Source organism: Lepidochelys kempii, chromosome 1, assembly GCF_965140265.1.
Source record: "Lepidochelys kempii isolate rLepKem1 chromosome 1, rLepKem1.hap2, whole genome shotgun sequence".
In the NCBI taxonomy this organism is placed as follows: domain Eukaryota; kingdom Metazoa; phylum Chordata; order Testudines; family Cheloniidae; genus Lepidochelys; species Lepidochelys kempii.
The window spans coordinates 234,000,640-234,016,842 of record NC_133256.1 but is presented as its reverse complement, the minus strand read 5'-3'; the positions used below and the strand labels follow the sequence as shown (position 1 = coordinate 234,016,842).

At 44.6% G+C, this 16,203-nt stretch overlaps 1 protein-coding gene across 1 annotated transcript in view; it reads left to right on the top strand.

Annotated features, from left to right (window-relative positions):
* The first annotated feature begins 6,442 nt into the window (after positions 1 to 6,442).
* SLCO1B3 (solute carrier organic anion transporter family member 1B3) overlaps positions 6,443 to 16,203 on the top strand; it is a 53,515-nt gene continuing 43,754 nt past the window's right edge. The window contains exon 1 of the mRNA XM_073329735.1: positions 6,443 to 6,524. The gene's annotated coding sequence lies outside the window, so the exon portion shown is untranslated. The remainder of the gene's footprint in view (positions 6,525 to 16,203) is intronic.

Sequence of the window (16,203 nt, the reverse complement as noted above, 5' to 3'; positions counted from 1 at the left end):
CCTAAGTGAACATGTTTGAGTGGGTGGATGTAATTGAACATCCATTTTGAAAATGTTCACCTTTATCCAAGTTTGACTGTAAAAAATCTTCTTAGAATGTGTATAGGTCTGAAAATACAGTTCAACATTTGTCTTAAAAATATGGGGTGAAATTCACTCTTCTCCACACAAAACCCAGGTAACGGACTCTTTGCAGGGAATTAAGTGGGTGTTCTGGAGATGCCGTTCACTTCTTAACCTGAAGACAGGCAGTATGGCTGCCGCAGAGATCCTCCTCAGCAACTCTTCTAGTTTTCAGTTGGAATGGGAATGCTGCCCCTTTGTATCTTAGTGATCTCTTCCACGTTGACCTATAAGGAGTGAGCGTAGAAATACCCTTCATGGTACACAAGGGACATAGAGACCCCTTCCATGGATGCTTGCCCATAAATGCCCCATACAACCAACCCAATTGAAACAGTTAAGTAGTGTCTTGGGCTTTCTGTGAGGCTCTCTACAGCAAAGTAAATTCCATCCATAATGTTTTGACTGTTCAGTGTTGTGGTTAGGAATTCCTTCTCAAATTTACTCATGCAACCTCTGTTAAATCATGGCATCAATAACAAAAAAGTTGTCACTAGTAAAACCACTACTTTGTGGTTTCATGTGACTCTGCCATAGGAAATTTGAATTAAGGATACAGCTATTCTATGTTTTAAATGGTTTCTTGCTGCTTGCTAACACTCAATGACTGTGTAATTCCATACCTTTTTTATACAATGTAATAAGCAAGATGATATAACATGATAAAACAATGATCCTTTGGGAATAATAAAATAAATCCTAAGAGCAGCAGTCTTTGTTTATTTCCTTTTATTTATGTGTTTTAATGTATTTAATTCATCAGGGCAGAAATGTGTCTAAGCATCATGATTTTTTTTCTTGGTTTTGGTTATATTTGTTCCTTGTTATGTTCGTGAATAGGGAGAACTGAATGAATGTTAATATCTGTGTTAAACGTGGAACAAGGTACTCTGAAGGGTTTACTGAAAATACCACTCCAGCCGATATCCTTTAATGGAATGAATGCCTTTAGAGTGCCCAGTGACAGATATTCTGTAGCTCTGGGTCATATTATTTGCAACATAAGATCACATCACATGACTGTAATCACATGGGAACTGAGTCTCAAGGGTGAGTCTGTTAGATTGGAGTGGTAATCTGGCTCATCAGACTCTATTCCTGAGGGCATTCTGCGCCAAAAAATAAAAAATTCTGCACACAATATTTTAAAATTCTTCAAAATCCTGCAAGTTTTATTTGTCAATAAATAAATGCAGAGGCTCCAGCATGGCGGAGGGAACCACTGGCTGTATGGAGGTGGGGATCACCCTGCAGCCTCCACACACTCCACCCCGGGGCACAGACTCAGTGGTGAAGCTGCACCCAACCGTGATACAGCACAAGGCCTGGGCCTACCCCAGAAACACCCTTGAGCCCTGCTGCTCCGCACCAGGTGTGGGACAGGCAGGCTCAACCAAGCAGGATCCAAGTGTAGAGGGGTTCAGTGTGGGGGGATTCAGGTGTGGGATGAGAGGATTCTGTGTGGGACTATCTAGGTGCAGGCAGCTCAGTGGGGGTCTAGGTGTGGGGGATCTGGATGCACAGAGGCTTATTGAGGTGGTTCTAGGTGCAGAGGCCATGGGACTCTGCAGGGGCTTCCAAGTGAAAGTGGTTGGGGTTCAGTGGAGGGGTCTGGGTGTGGGGTCCTCAGTGGGGGTGTCTGGGTGCTGGAGGAGTGGGGCTTGGTGGGGTGGGGGTCTGGGTGCAGCTAGGTGAAGGTCAGTTGTGTGGGGATCTGAGTGTGGAGGTTCCAGGGCTACAGAGGGATGGGGCTCATCAGGATGGGGCTTTGAGTGCAGGGAGCTCAGTGGGCAGTAGTCTGGGTGCAGGGAGGCTTCAGGTTCAGTGTGGTGGGGTGGGGTTCAGGTATGGAAGACTAGGGGGATTCTGGGTGTATGGGGTGAGGCTTGTTGTGAAAGTCTGGATATGGAAGGTCCAGATGCATGGGGGAGCAGCTTTCTCTACAGTGACCCCCTCAACTGCCACAGCTGAGGAGTGATGGGGGCAGGAAGCAAGGGAGGATGCTGAGCTTCCTGCAGCTGGGGGAGGTTTCTGGGAGTTAATCAGACTCAGCCCTGGCCACTTCTTGCAGGGGAAGAGGAAGTCCCATCCTCTCCTGCCTCCAGCCCAGCCAGGGTAGGAGCCATTGCCTGGGGTGTCTCCAGCTCTGCGGTGATTTACCTCTTTGCTGGCTGCTCTGGATGCCTGAAACAATGAACCTGCACAGCTAGGGACTGGCGTGTGATTGCTCTTGCAGATTCCCTTTGCCTCCCTGTCAGAAAGTCATTTTTCTGTGAGGAAGCAAAGACATCTGCAGGGGACATGAATTCTGCGCATGCACAGTGGCACAGAATTCCCCCAGGATTGTTGACTCCCCAGGCAAAATCATGGCAAAGTTGATACAGCATAATTAATACCAGCCACCATGATTTTATAAAAAATATGTCTTGTCTGATAAACTTGATATTGTTTTTTGATGATTTCAGAGTAACAGCCGTGTTAGTCTGTATTCGCAAAAAGAAAAGGAGTACTTGTGGCACCTTAGAGACTAACCAATTTATTTGAGCATAAGCTTTCGTGAGCTACAGCTCACTTCATCGGATGCATACTGTGGAAAGTGAAGAAGATCTTTTTATACACACAAAGCATGAAAAAATACCTCCCCCCACCCCACTCTCCTGCTGGTAATAGCTTATCTAAAGTGATCACTCACCTTATAATGTGTATGATAATCAAGTTGGGCCATTTCCAGCACAAATCCTGGTTTTCTCCCTCCCTCCTCCCCACACACAAACCCACTCTCCTGTTGGTAATAGCTTATCTAAAGTGATCACTCTCCTTACAATGTGTATGATAATCAAGGTGGGCCATTTCCAGCACAAATCCAGGGTTTAACAAGAACGTCTCGGGGCGGGGGAGGGGGTTAGGAAAAAAACAAGGGGAAATAGGTTACCTTGCATAATGACTTAGCCACTCTCAGTCTCTATTCAAGCCTAAGTTAATTGTATCCAATTTGCAAATGAATTCCAATTCAGCAGTCTCTCACTGGAGTCTGGTGTTGAAGTTTTTCTGTTGTAATATCGCAACTTTCATGTCTGTAATCGCGTGACCAGAGAGATTGAAGTGTTCTCCGACTGGTTTATGAATGTTATAATTCTTGACATCTGAGTTGTGTCCATTTATTCTTTTACGTAGAGACTGTCCAGTTTGACCAATGTACATGGCAGAGGAGCATTGCTGGCACATGATGGCATATATCACATTGGTGGATGTGCAGGTGAACGAGCCTCTGATAGTGTGGCTGATGTTATTAGGCCCTGTGATGGTGTCCCCTGAATAGATATGTGGGCACAGTTGGCAATGGGCTTTGTTGCAAGGATAGGTTCCTGGGTTAGTGGTTCTGTTGTGTGGTATGTGGTTGCTGGTGAGTATTTGCTTCAGGTTGGGGGCCTGTCTGTAGGCAAGGACTGGCCTATCTCCCAGGATTTGTGAGAGTGTTGGGTCATCCTTCAGGATAGGTTGTAGATCCTTAATAATGCGTTGGAGGGGTTTTAGTTGGGGGCTGAAGGTGATGGCTAGTGGCATTCTGTTATTTTCTTTGTTAGGCCTGTCCTGTAGTAGGTGACTTCTGGGAACTCTTCTGGCTCTATCAATCTGTTTCTTTGCTTCCGCAGGTGGGTATTGTAGTTGTAAGAATGCTTGATAGAGATCTTGTAGGTGTTTGTCTCTGTCTGAGGGGTTGGAGCAAATGCGGTTGTATCGCAGAGCTTGGGGGAGAGAAAACCTGGATTTGTGCTGGAAATGGCCCAACTTGATTATCATACATATTGTAAGGAGAGTGATCACTTTAGATAAGCTATTACCAGCAGGAGAGTGGGGTGCGGGGAGGTATTTTTTCATGCTTTGTGTGTATAAAAAGATCTTCTACACTTTCCACAGTATGCATCCGATGAAGTGAGCTGTAGCTCACGAAAGCTTATGCTCAAATAAATTGGTTCGTCTCTAAGGTGCCACAAGTACTCCTTTTCTTTTTTTGATGATGTTACACATATAGTTAGCAAAAGTAACTTTTCACATAATATACTTAGACTTCCGTAACACTTTTTCTTTAGTACTGCATGACAATGTGATTTAAAGAAACACTACACAAAATGGATCCAGCACATATTACATGGATTAAAATCTGACTGACTGAAGAATTTCAAAAAGTAATTGTAAACAGGGAATGATCATCTCATGGAGCATATCTAGTGGGGTCTTGCTGGAATCTGGTCTTGGGCCAGTGATATTCAATATGTTTTCTTCCAAATAATTGTTAAAGATAATTGCTGATAAAGTTTGTAGATGCCCTAAAAATTGGAGGAGCACTAAATAATTATAAAGACAGTTGAGTTCTATAGAGTGATCTGGGCTCACTTGAACAACACACATATTAACACAGCTAAAAGCAAGGGCTAGGAACCAAGAATGTAGGTCACGCTTATAGGATGGAGTGACTGTACTGTGGAAAACAGTGACTCAGAAAAGGATTCTGGTGTCATGGTGAATAATCAACTGACCATGATCTCACAGTGCGATGTGGTGACGTGGACAACAAATGCAACCCTTGGATGCAGAAATGGGGGACTATTGAGTAGAAATAAAAAGGTGGTATAACCACAGTATATGACAATAGTGAGACAATTACTGAAATACTGTGTCAACTTCTGGAGCGCATACCTTAAAAAGGATGTGTACAAATTGGAAATGGTTTAGGAAAGAGCTACAAGAATGATTCAAGGTCTAGAAAACTCTGCCCTACAGTGAGACACTCAAGAAGCTCAATCAAATTAGTTTATCAAAGAGAAGGTTAAAAGGCAACTTGATCATGACCTCTAAATACCTATGTGGGGAGAAAATTTCTGATGCTAGAGGGATATTTAATCCATCAGACAAAGGCATAGCAAGAGCCAGTGCCTGGAAGATGAGGCTGGACAAATACAAAATAGGAATCAGGCAAAATATTAAAAAATTAAGTAATTAATTTTATAGTGTGAGTAATTAAGCATTGGAATAACTGACTTAGGCATGTGGTGTATTCTCCATCACTTGATGTCTTTAAATCAAGATTGGATGTCTTTCTAAAAGATAACCTCGAGCTCAAACTGAAGTTATGGGCTTGATAGAGGAGTCAGTTAGTGAAAGTCTATGGCCTGTTTTATGCAAGAGATCAGACTAAATTATTATAATGGTCCCTCCAGACTTTTAAATCTCTGGATGACATCCTGGACCTTTTGAAGTCAATGGGAGTTTTGCCATTCACTTCAGCAGGGCCAGGAATTCACCCTCTGAATCTACTGTCCAGTGCTCAGAGTAACAGCCGTGTTAGTCTGTATTCGCAAAAAGAAAAGGAGTACTTGTGGCACCTTAGAGAATAACCAATTTATTTGAGCATAAGCTTTCGTGAGCTACAGCTCACTTCATCTGATGAAGTGAGCTGTAGCTCACAAAAGCTTATTCATCGGATGAAGTGAGCTGTAGCTCACAAAAGCTTATGCTCAAATAAATTAGTTATTCTCTAAGGTGCCACAAGTACTCCTTTTCTTTGTCCAGTGCTGTTATGCTCAGATGACAAGGCGTGAATTTAGGTCCTGATCCTAGAAAGTGCTCAGCACTTTTAACACCCAATAACTATATATATATATAATTTCTCTGTACTGAGATGCTGAGAGAGATTGGGTACAAAGAATGAGAATCGGGGTCTGTGCTGCTATGTAGGTGGGAAGTAGCTCCCACTACTGGCAACTCACTGTATTTTAAATAGGAGGCTGGAGACATCTATTTTATTAAGAACAATGTCTTGATGCCGCTTCCTCCTTCCCCCCATACAGATACATGATCAAGGCAATGAACCAAATTCGTCCCTAGTTTCACTCTGCTGACTGCCTAACAAGGCAGTCACTGGAATACGCTGTGTGGGAAATGCACCAAAATAACAGGAACACCAAACTGTTTCTGAAATGAACATATAATCAGCTTGTGAAGCTTTTTGAGAAGACTCTTAATTGTTTTATATTTTCTTCTATGTTATCCATTTTCTGAGTTTGTTTCTGACAGCCAGATTCTAACATTAAGAGCATCAACCAGTCAGTACAGATGGAGAAGATTTGACTTCCCTGCATGAGTTAACTTTTCAGGCTCAATGGATCCTTTGTTTAAGGATTAGTGGTCTGAGAATAAAAATGGCTTCAAAACAGAGCTGCTTAGTTCAGTGTTCCCTTGTTGCCTGACTACAGACGGCTATTGCTAAGCTACCAACTGCTATTGGTAGCTACTTCTACTGGCAGGAGTCTGTTGCCGCCTTCCAGTTGGAGGATTCTGCAAATAGCTACTGCTATAAAGGTGACTTCTAGTGCGGTTTTTCTAGTTCGCTCATGCTTCAGGTATAGTCAGATGTTGCTAACATCTCAGTTTTAAGATTATGGTGATTTTGTGGTCACATGCCAATTATTTCCCTTAACATATGTAAACTGTGATTTTTGTAAGAGGATTGGGGTGAGGGGAAAGGCTGAGACATATTTTTTGGTCAAGGATGGGAATCCTATAATATTTGGTTATACCAAAGTGCTTTCCGTTTTCCATTTTATTAATAATGGACCATCCTCAACACTTCTGGCTCAGGTAGGCAACTCATAGCATGGTTGCTTGGACAGAAGTTTTGTACCTAGATAAAAGATAAGTAACTTAGTTTTACAGTAAGAAACTTCATGAGATTTCCCCTAGCCATGTATAAAATAGGAGAAAGGGGGTTCATTGTTTGCCCTTTCATTTCAGAACAAATGGTAGATTTTTAATGTACAGAGGACCGGGCACACTTTCTGAGACCAATTGCTTTGGAAGCATTTATTAATCTGAGGAAACCAAGGAAATACTTTTCCTTCCCTCAAAAAACAAGCAAACAAAAATCCACCACAAGCGGAGAAACAACAACCCAATTTGTTTCCCCTAAAGCTCAATAATTTCCCATCTGGAGAATGTATTTCGCTTCGTCCATAGCTTCATAAGTGTTGTGGCTTCCTACGCCACATGGAGTTTAAAGAAAAAAAAATCACTGGTTGTTGATACTGAAGTTGGAGACAGGTCCAATGGTAAAAGATTGACATTAGAGACCTACAGGTGGAAGACTCCACCTTCTTGTGGGGTGACATAAAAGAAAAGGAAATACTGTGCTATGAATATATCCCAGTGCCTTTGGGAAAAGCGTTGGAGCCAACGGCATGTCTGAAGAAGAGGGAGGGTTCTTGTGGATGCACTTTGAGGAGTTTGTATTATGTAGCACTAGTGTCTTTTTGTTCACACCAGCAGAAACCCTTTCTCTCACCCTGCAATAAATAATGAGGTACCAGGTGTAATGAGGTATAAAATCTTCTAGACCATTGGAGCAGGCCAACTGCTTTAAAGTAAACATGCAGAAGCTGGAAGGTTAATGCCTCATGCCCAGCTGTGAACACAAGCAACAACACATGAAGAAGGACTACCCCTTGGAAGAGAGGAAGAAACCATATCTCCACCAGACCCATGAATCAGGATCTTCTGCATGTGTTTAGGGTCCATTTGACTAAATTGTGAGCACGTGCTTAAATCCATTGATTTCAATGGCCATGTGCTTATTTAAATCAGGGTCTAAGCTGCATGGAGATAACATGAAATTTACTTCGGGGATGAAATGGTAACACTCTATCACATCTTTTCTCTGTACTATAAAGAGAGCTCCCCTGAACTCATGGCTGATGTGGAGATATTGATTACTTAATTCTGACTAAGCTACCTGTGGTTCTGCACAGAAAGCTAAAGATATAAAAATAGACTAAAATATCGAGCAGAGTCTGGGACAGCAACGGGAATCAGAAAAGAGTTCCGCAATGGAGAAAAGTAGGCGAGGTGGCGTTTCTGAGAGTACCACTCATGAAGTCCTCCTGCTCCTTAATTTACCACCTTCAGTGGGCTTCTAAACATATTAAACAAAACCTTCCAAGCTTCACTTTTCTCCTTTCATTAATGCTTTTGAATTGACCTGCTGTGCAGCTCCTGTACAAGCTTCTACCTTTTTCTGCATGGTAGATCTTGCACTACAGACACTAAAGTTGGTATTTAAAAGCAGCACCTGTAGTCCTGGTTGGGAAGATAACATTCAAAATGAGAAATGTATGTAAACCAGTGCAGTCAGTCACTCCGAGAGCCTGAAACGAGAGGCGCAAACTACCACCTCAAAGGGATGTTAAAGGCAAAGCCTAACTATAATAACCTAAATGTCAATGTAGTTTAGTGATGTCAGCAGGTAAAAGAAGATCCATGCTAACTTTATTAAGGTCTACATAGTCTGCAGTGTGTGGGATCTCATTTGGGTGTCATGCATAGGTGGAGATTGGGCATAGATACAAATTGCATGTGTTAAAACCACCAAAGTCTTCTCTGTTTTGGATAAAATTCTGTCTGGCAAGCAGGCCCGATCTACTACAGGAGCACCTTTTCAAATCAAATGCAATGCTGTTCTTCATATCCTTGTGTCAAGGTTCCTCCCCCACTCTGAACTCTAGGGTACAGATGTGGGGACCTGCATGAAAAACCTCCTAAGCTTATCTTTACCAGCTTAGGTCAAAACTTCCCCAAGGTACAAAATATTCCACCCGTCGTCCTTGGATTGGCCGCTACCACCACCAAACTAATACTGGTTACTGGGGAAGAGCTGTTTGGACGCGTCTTTCCCCCCAAAATACTTCCCAAAACCTTGCACCCCACTTCCTGGACAAGGTTTGGTAAAAAGCCTCACCAATTTGCCTAGGTGACTACAGACCCAGACCCTTGGATCTTAAGAACAATGAACAATCCTCCCAACACTTGCACCCCCCCTTTCCTGGGAAATGTTGGATAAAAAGCCTCACCAATTTGCATAGGTGACCACAGACCCAAACCCTTGGATCTGAGAACAATGAAAAAGCATTCAGTTTCTTACAAGAAGACTTTTAATAAAAATAGAAGTAAATAGAAATAAAGAAATCCCCCCTGTAAAATCAGGATGGTAGATATCTTACAGGGTAATTAGATTCAAAAACATAGAGAACCCCTCTAGGCAAAACCTTAAGTTACAAAAAAGATACACAGACAGAAATAGTTATTCTATTCAGCACAATTCTTTTCTCAGCCATTTAAAGAAATCATAATCTAACACATACCTAGCTAGATTACTTACTAAAAGTTCTAAGACTCCATTCCTGTTCTGTCCCTGGCCAAGACGACTACAGACAGACCCAGACCCTTTGTTTCTCTCCCTCCTCCCAGCTTTTGAAAGTATCTTGTCTCCTCATTGGTCATTTTGGTCAGGTGCCAGCGAGGTTACCTTTAGCTTCTTAACCCTTTACAGGTGAGAGGAGCTTTCCCCTGGCCAGGAGGGATTTCAAAGGGGTTTACCCTTCCCTTTATTTATGACACGCCCCACAAATCTCAGCTAGGGTGAAACACTGGCTGGGATTTCTTCCTGGAGCTCTAGGAAAAACAGAGTTAATAAGTCACATGCATCTCTAAATATACTACCAAGTACATAAAGACTAACAATATTTTCCACATCTCAAGGATGATTTTAACCAGTTGATTCTGGGAAACTTTCACGGGAGAGTGCTTCAGCCACTTTGTTAGAAGCTCCTGAGATGTGTTGGATGTCGAAATCAAAATCTTGGAGAGCTAAACGCCACCGAAGAAGTTTTTTGTTAGTTTCCTTGACGGTGTGAAGCCACTTTAGTGCAGCATGGTCGGTTTGCAGGTGGAAACGCCGTCCCCAAACATATGGGCGTAGCTTTTCCAGAGCGTAGACAATGGCGTAACATTCTTTTTCAGTGACTGACCAGTTGCTTTCCCTCTCAGATAGTTTTTTGCTGAGAAACACTACAGGGTGGAATTCTTGATCAGGTCCTTTCTGCATTAAAACTGCTCCCACACCACGCTCGGACGCATCTGTGGTTACTAGGAACGGTTTGTCAAAGTCTGGGGCCCTTGGTGCAGGGTCAGACATGAGTGTCACTTTAAGCTTGTTAAAGGCCTTCTGACACTTTTCGGTCCACTGAGCAGCATTTGGCTGTTTCTTTTTGGTTAGGTCTGTCAGTGGGGCAGCGATTTGGCTGTAGTGCGGTACAAATCGTCTGTAATAACCGGCCAAGCCTAAGAAGGATTGAACCTGTTTCTTTGACTTTGGGACAGGCCACTTTTGGATAGCATCCACTTTGGCCTGTAGGGGGCTGATAGTTCCTTGACCCACCTGGTGTCCAAGGTAAGTCACTCTGTTTAGGCCTATTTGACACTTCTTAGCCTTAACAGTTAGTCCTGCCTCCCTTATGCGCTCAAGGACTTTTTGTAGATGTTCCAGGTGGTCTGCCCAGGAATCCGAAAATATGGCCACATCGTCAAGGTAGGCAACTGCATATTCTCCTAATCCCGCTAGGAGACCATCTACAAGTCTTTGGAAAGTGGCGGGTGCATTTCGCAGCCCGAAAGGGAGTACATTAAATTCATACAGCCCGAGATGTGTGGTGAAGGCTGACCTTTCCTTGGCAGATTCATCTAGCGGTACCTGTCAGTACCCCTTGGTTAAGTCCAAGGTAGAGATGAACTGGGCCCGTCCCAGTTTCTCTAATAGTTCATCTGTGCGTGGCATTGGATAGTTGTCTGGGCGAGTTACAGCATTTAGCTTACGGTAGTCCACGCAAAAACGTATTTCCCCATCTGGTTTGGGAACTAGAACCACTGGAGATGCCCATGCACTTTCAGAGGGGCGGATTACACCCATCTGTAACATATCCTGGATCTCCCGTTCTATAGCAGTTTCAGCTTGAGGAGACATCTGGTAAGGTTGGACCCTAATTGGGTGAGCATTACCTGTGTCAATGGAGTGGTATGCCCGTTCAGTCAGTCCTGGGGTGGCTGAGAAAGTTGGCGCATAGCTAGTGCACAGCTCCTGGATCTGCTGTCGCTGCATACGCCCAAGGGTCATGGAGAGGTTCACCTCTTCCACACCACCAGCACATTTCCCTTCGTAGTAGACACCTTCAGGCCACTCAGCATCGTCTCCTCCCTGGGCTGTAGACTGACAAACCTTTAATTCTCTGGAATAAAAGGGCTTTAGAGAATTAATATGGTACACCTTAGGCTTTCGGTTGGAGGTGGGGAATGCTATGAGATAATTAACAGCTCTCAGGCGCTCCTGGACCGTGAATGGCCCTTCCCATGATGCTTCCATTTTATGGGCCTGGAGTGCCTTTAAGACCATGACCTGGTCTCCTACTTTGAAGGAACGCTCTCTGGCATGTTTATCATACCAGGCTTTTTGCTCTTTTTGAGCATCCTGTAAGTTTTCTCTAGCAAGGGCTAAAGCGGTTCGGAGGGTGTTTTGTAGGTTGGTTACAAAGTCCAGAATGTTAGTTCCTGGAGAAGGTGTAAATCCCTCCCATTGCTGCTTCACCAACTGCAATGGCCCCTTAACCTCACGGTCATATACAAGTTCAAATGGGGAAAACCCTAAACTGGGATGTGGTACAGCTCTGTAGGCAAAGAGCAACTGCTGCAACACTAGGTCCCAATCATTGGAGTGCTCATTTACGAATTTACGTATCATGGCCCCCAAAGTTCCATTAAACTTCTCCACCATGCCATTTGTTTGATGGTGGTAAGGAGTGGCAACCAAGTGATTTACCCCATGAGCTTCCCAAAGGTTTTTCATAGTTCCTGCCAGGAAATTAGTCCCTGCATCTGTGAGGATGTCGGAGGGCCAACCTACCCTGGCAAAAATGTCTGCTAGTGCCTGGCACACACTTTTAGCCCTGGTGTTGCTTAGAGCTACTGCTTCTGGCCATCGGGTGGCAAAATCCATGAAAGTCAGTATGTACTGCTTTCCTCTGGCTGTCTTTTTCAGAAAAGGACCCAGAATATCCACAGCTACTCGCTGAAATGGAACTTCAATGATGGGGAGTGGCTGGAGAGGGGCTTTGACCTGGTCTTGGGGTTTTCCCACTCTTTGGCACACCTCACAAGACTGGACATAGGTAGAAACATCCTTGCCCATTCCCTCCCAGTGGAATGACCCCCCCAAACGGTCTTTGGTCCTGTTCACCCCAGCATGGCCACTAGGGTGATCGTGGGCTAAGCTCAAGAGCTTGGCCCGGTATTTAGTTGGAACTACCAACTGTCTCTGAGGATGCCAGTCTTCCTGGTGTCCACCAGAAGGAGTTTTCTTGTATAAAAGTCCTCTTTCTACAACAAACCTGGATCGATTAGAAGAACTGAGAGGCGGTGGGTTGCTCCGTGCTGCCGTCCAAGCTCTCTGGAGGCTTTCATCTGCTTCCTGTTCGGTCTGGAACTGTTCCCTTGATGCTGGAGACATCAGTCCCTCATTGGATTGTGGACCTAGGCTTGGTCCCTCTGGAAGCGATATAGGGGATGGAGCTGTTTCTGTTGACTGTGAACCGCTCTCCGCTGGTGCACTATGTTGGGATTCAGGCTCCGGCTGAGCCTCTTGTGTCGGGTTATCGGCTGCTGCCAGTTCAGGGTCGGTGTGGCCCTCTGGTGTTGAGGTTGCAAGTACTGGATTCAGTGCTGACACTGGGTCTGGTGTTGGTTGTTCGGCTGGTTCCGGTTCTGGGACTGGTTCCGTCTGGGTCTCTGGGACTGGATCCACTACTGCTGTTGCAGACATTGGCCTGGGGTGCGGGTCCATCACCTCTGACCGGGTCCTGATAGAAGTTTCCGGAACAGAGCTAGGCCTCACGGCTTGTTTAGCCTGGCTGTGGGTGACTGTTCCCACCCTCTTGGCCTGCTTCATATGATTGGCCAAGTCTTCCCCCAACAGCATGGGGATGGGATAATCATCATAGACTGCAAAAGTCCACATTCCTGACCAGCCCTTGTACTGGACAGGCAACTTGGCTGTAGGCAAATTGAAAGAGTTGGACTTGAAGGGTTGAATCGTCACTTGGATCTCTGGGTTGATTAAATTGGGGTCCACTAAGGAAGCATGGATAGCTGACACTTGTGCTCCGGTGTCCCTCCACACGGTGACCTTCTTCCCGCCCACACTCACAGTTTCCCTCTGCTCCAAGGGTATCAGGGAGGTATCTGGGCCTGTGGACCTCTGGTGTGATTCCGGCGCAATGAACTGTAATCTGTTGGGGTTCTTGGGGCAGTTGGCCTTTACATGCCCCAGCTCGTTACATTTAAAACATCGTCCAGCTGACGGGTCACTGGGGCGAGGAGGGTTGCTGGAGAACGGGGTGGTGGGACGATAAGGGGTCTGGAGGGTTCTTTGGGAGGTAGGTGGGGCTTTGGGCGGCCCCCGGTAATAGGGTGTGGTCTGGGGTGGTCCCTTCTGGTCTCCGCTCCAACTGCGACCAGTTTTCTTCTTCTCTGCCACCTCCACCCATCTGGCTCCAATCTCTCCTGCCTCGATTACAGTTTTGGGTTTCCCATCTAGGATGTATCTTTCTATTTCCTCAGGAACACCCTCTAAGAATTCTTCCATTTGCATTAGGAAGGGCAAATTTACTGGAGATTCAACACTTGCTCCTGATATCCAGGCATCCCAATGTTTCACAATGTGGTAGGCATGTCGGGTAAATGACATGTCTGGTTTCCACCTTAGGGCTCTGAACCTCCGACGAGACTGCTCGGGTGTTATCCCCATTCTGACTCTCGCCTTGGATTTAAACAGTTCATACTTGTTCATGTGTTCTTTAGGCATTTCAGCTGCCACCTCAGCTAAGGGTCCACTGAGCTGCGGTCTCAGCTCTACCATGTATTGGTCAGTAGAGATGTTGTACCCAAGGCAGGCCCTTTCGAAGTTTTCTAAGAAGGCCTCAGTATCATCACCTGCCTTGTAGGTGGGGAACTTTCTGGGATGGGAAGTGGTACCTGGAGAAGGATTGCTAGGGTTTGTTGGTATATTCTGCTGGGCCTTTATCCTCTCCACCTCCTCCACATGCTTCTTCTCTTTTTCCTTCTCCTCCTCCACATGCTTCCTCTCTTTTTCCTTCTCCTCCTCCACATGCTTCCTTGCTTCCATTTCCCTCTTGTGGGCAGCCTCCTGTACCTCCTTCTCCAGCCGCATGAGTTCTATCTGTCTTTCATGTTCCCTTTGTTTTTCCTCAGCCTGAAATTTGGCTAATTCCAGCTGTAGTCGAGCTGTGGATTTTGTCATTCTAACCTCTCTGTTTTTAACTAACTTTACACCCAAGGTTTAGAAATAAACAAACAAAACTTGGCTGTAAAATTTTTCTGTGCTGGAATAGAATACCTATTCTCTGATAGTGATTGTCAGCCTACAGAAAAAGACAATTCCCTTGTCTCTGCTCTGGGCCCAAATTAAAGCAAAAAACCTCCAACTACTTGGAAACCTGCTTACCCAGCCCAAAGAAAAAGCAAATGGGTAGAACACACACCCCTATTTACTTTTAGGAAGAAAAGAAAAAAAAACAAACTCTGGGTTGGAAGACTGTGAATTTCCCTGCAGGAGTTAAGTACCCTGCCTCCAGGCAAAGAAAACCTGCAATTCACAAAAATAATCCCCTTTTGTCTCTGCTTGGCCACAAAGCAGAGAAAAACCAAGCTGCTTTCAGTTTCAGCTGCTTTCTAGACTTCCTTTCCAAAGGAAAAAAAAAATTCCTTTTTAAAATCTGTATTTCTAGTTCAAAAAATCTCAACTGGATCTCAAAATGATTTCAGGTTAATCCCACCACTATGCCACCATGTCAAGGTTCCTCCCCCACTCTGAACTCTAGGGTACAGATGTGGGGACCTGCATGAAAAACCTTCTAAGCTTATCTTTACCAGCTTAGGTCAAAACTTCCCCAAGGTACAAAATATTCCACCCGTCGTCCTTGGATTGGCCGCTACCACCACCAAACTAATACTGGTTACTGGGGAAGAGCTGTTTGGACGCGTCTTTCCCCCCAAAATACTTCCCAAAACCTTGCACCCCACTTCCTGGACAAGGTTTGGTAAAAAGCCTCACCAATTTGCCTAGGTGACTACAGACCCAGACCCTTGGATCTTAAGAACAACGAACAATCCTCCCAACACTTGCACCCCCCCTTTCCTGGGAAATGTTGGATAAAAAGCCTCACCAATTTGCATAGGTGACCACAGACCCAAACCCTTGGATCTGAGAACAATGAAAAAGCATTCAGTGTTTTACAAGAAGACTTTTAATAAAAAATAGAAGTAAATAGAAATAAAGAAATCCCCCCTGTAAAATCAGGATGGTAGATATCTTACAGGGTAATTAGATTAAAAAACATAGAGAACCCCTCTAGGCAAAACCTTAAGTTACAAAAAAGATACACAGACAGAAATAGTTATTCTATTCAGCACAATTCTTTTCTCAGCCATTTAAAGAAATCATAATCTAACACATACCTAGCTAGATTACTTACTAAAAGTTCTAAGACTCCATTCCTGTTCTGTCCCCGGCCAAGACGACTACAGACAGACACAGACCCTTTGTTTCTCTCCCTCCTCCCAGCTTTTGAAAGTATCTTGTCTCCTCATTGGTCATTTTGGTCAGGTGCCAGCGAGGTTACCTTTAGCTTCTTAACCCTTTACAGGTGAGAGGAGCTTTCCCCTGGCCAGGAGGGATTTCAAAGGGGTTTACCCTTCCCTTTATATTTATGACAACTCCATTCCTGGTCTATCCCCAGCAGAAACCAGCATATAGACAGACACACAGACCCTTTGTTTCTCTCCCTCCTCCCAGCTTTTGAAAGTATCTTGTCTCCTCATTGGTCATTTTGGTCAGGTGCCAGCGAGGTTACCTTTAGCTTCTTAACCCTTTACAGGTGAGAGGAGCTTTCCCCTGGCCAGGAGGGATTTCAAAGGGGTTTACCCTTCCCTTTATTTATGACACCTTGAAATGGCCCGGATTATTGGCAGGTATAAGCTGGTGAAGATCTGCTCCAAAGAGACTATACACATACTTAAGATGACCTAAATATACCACCGTTCTGGGTTTGCCAGTGCTGTTAACAGCACTGAAACACAAACCTAAACATTCTCCTTAGCATGACAGTTCCTTGTTTTCTTGTCCCT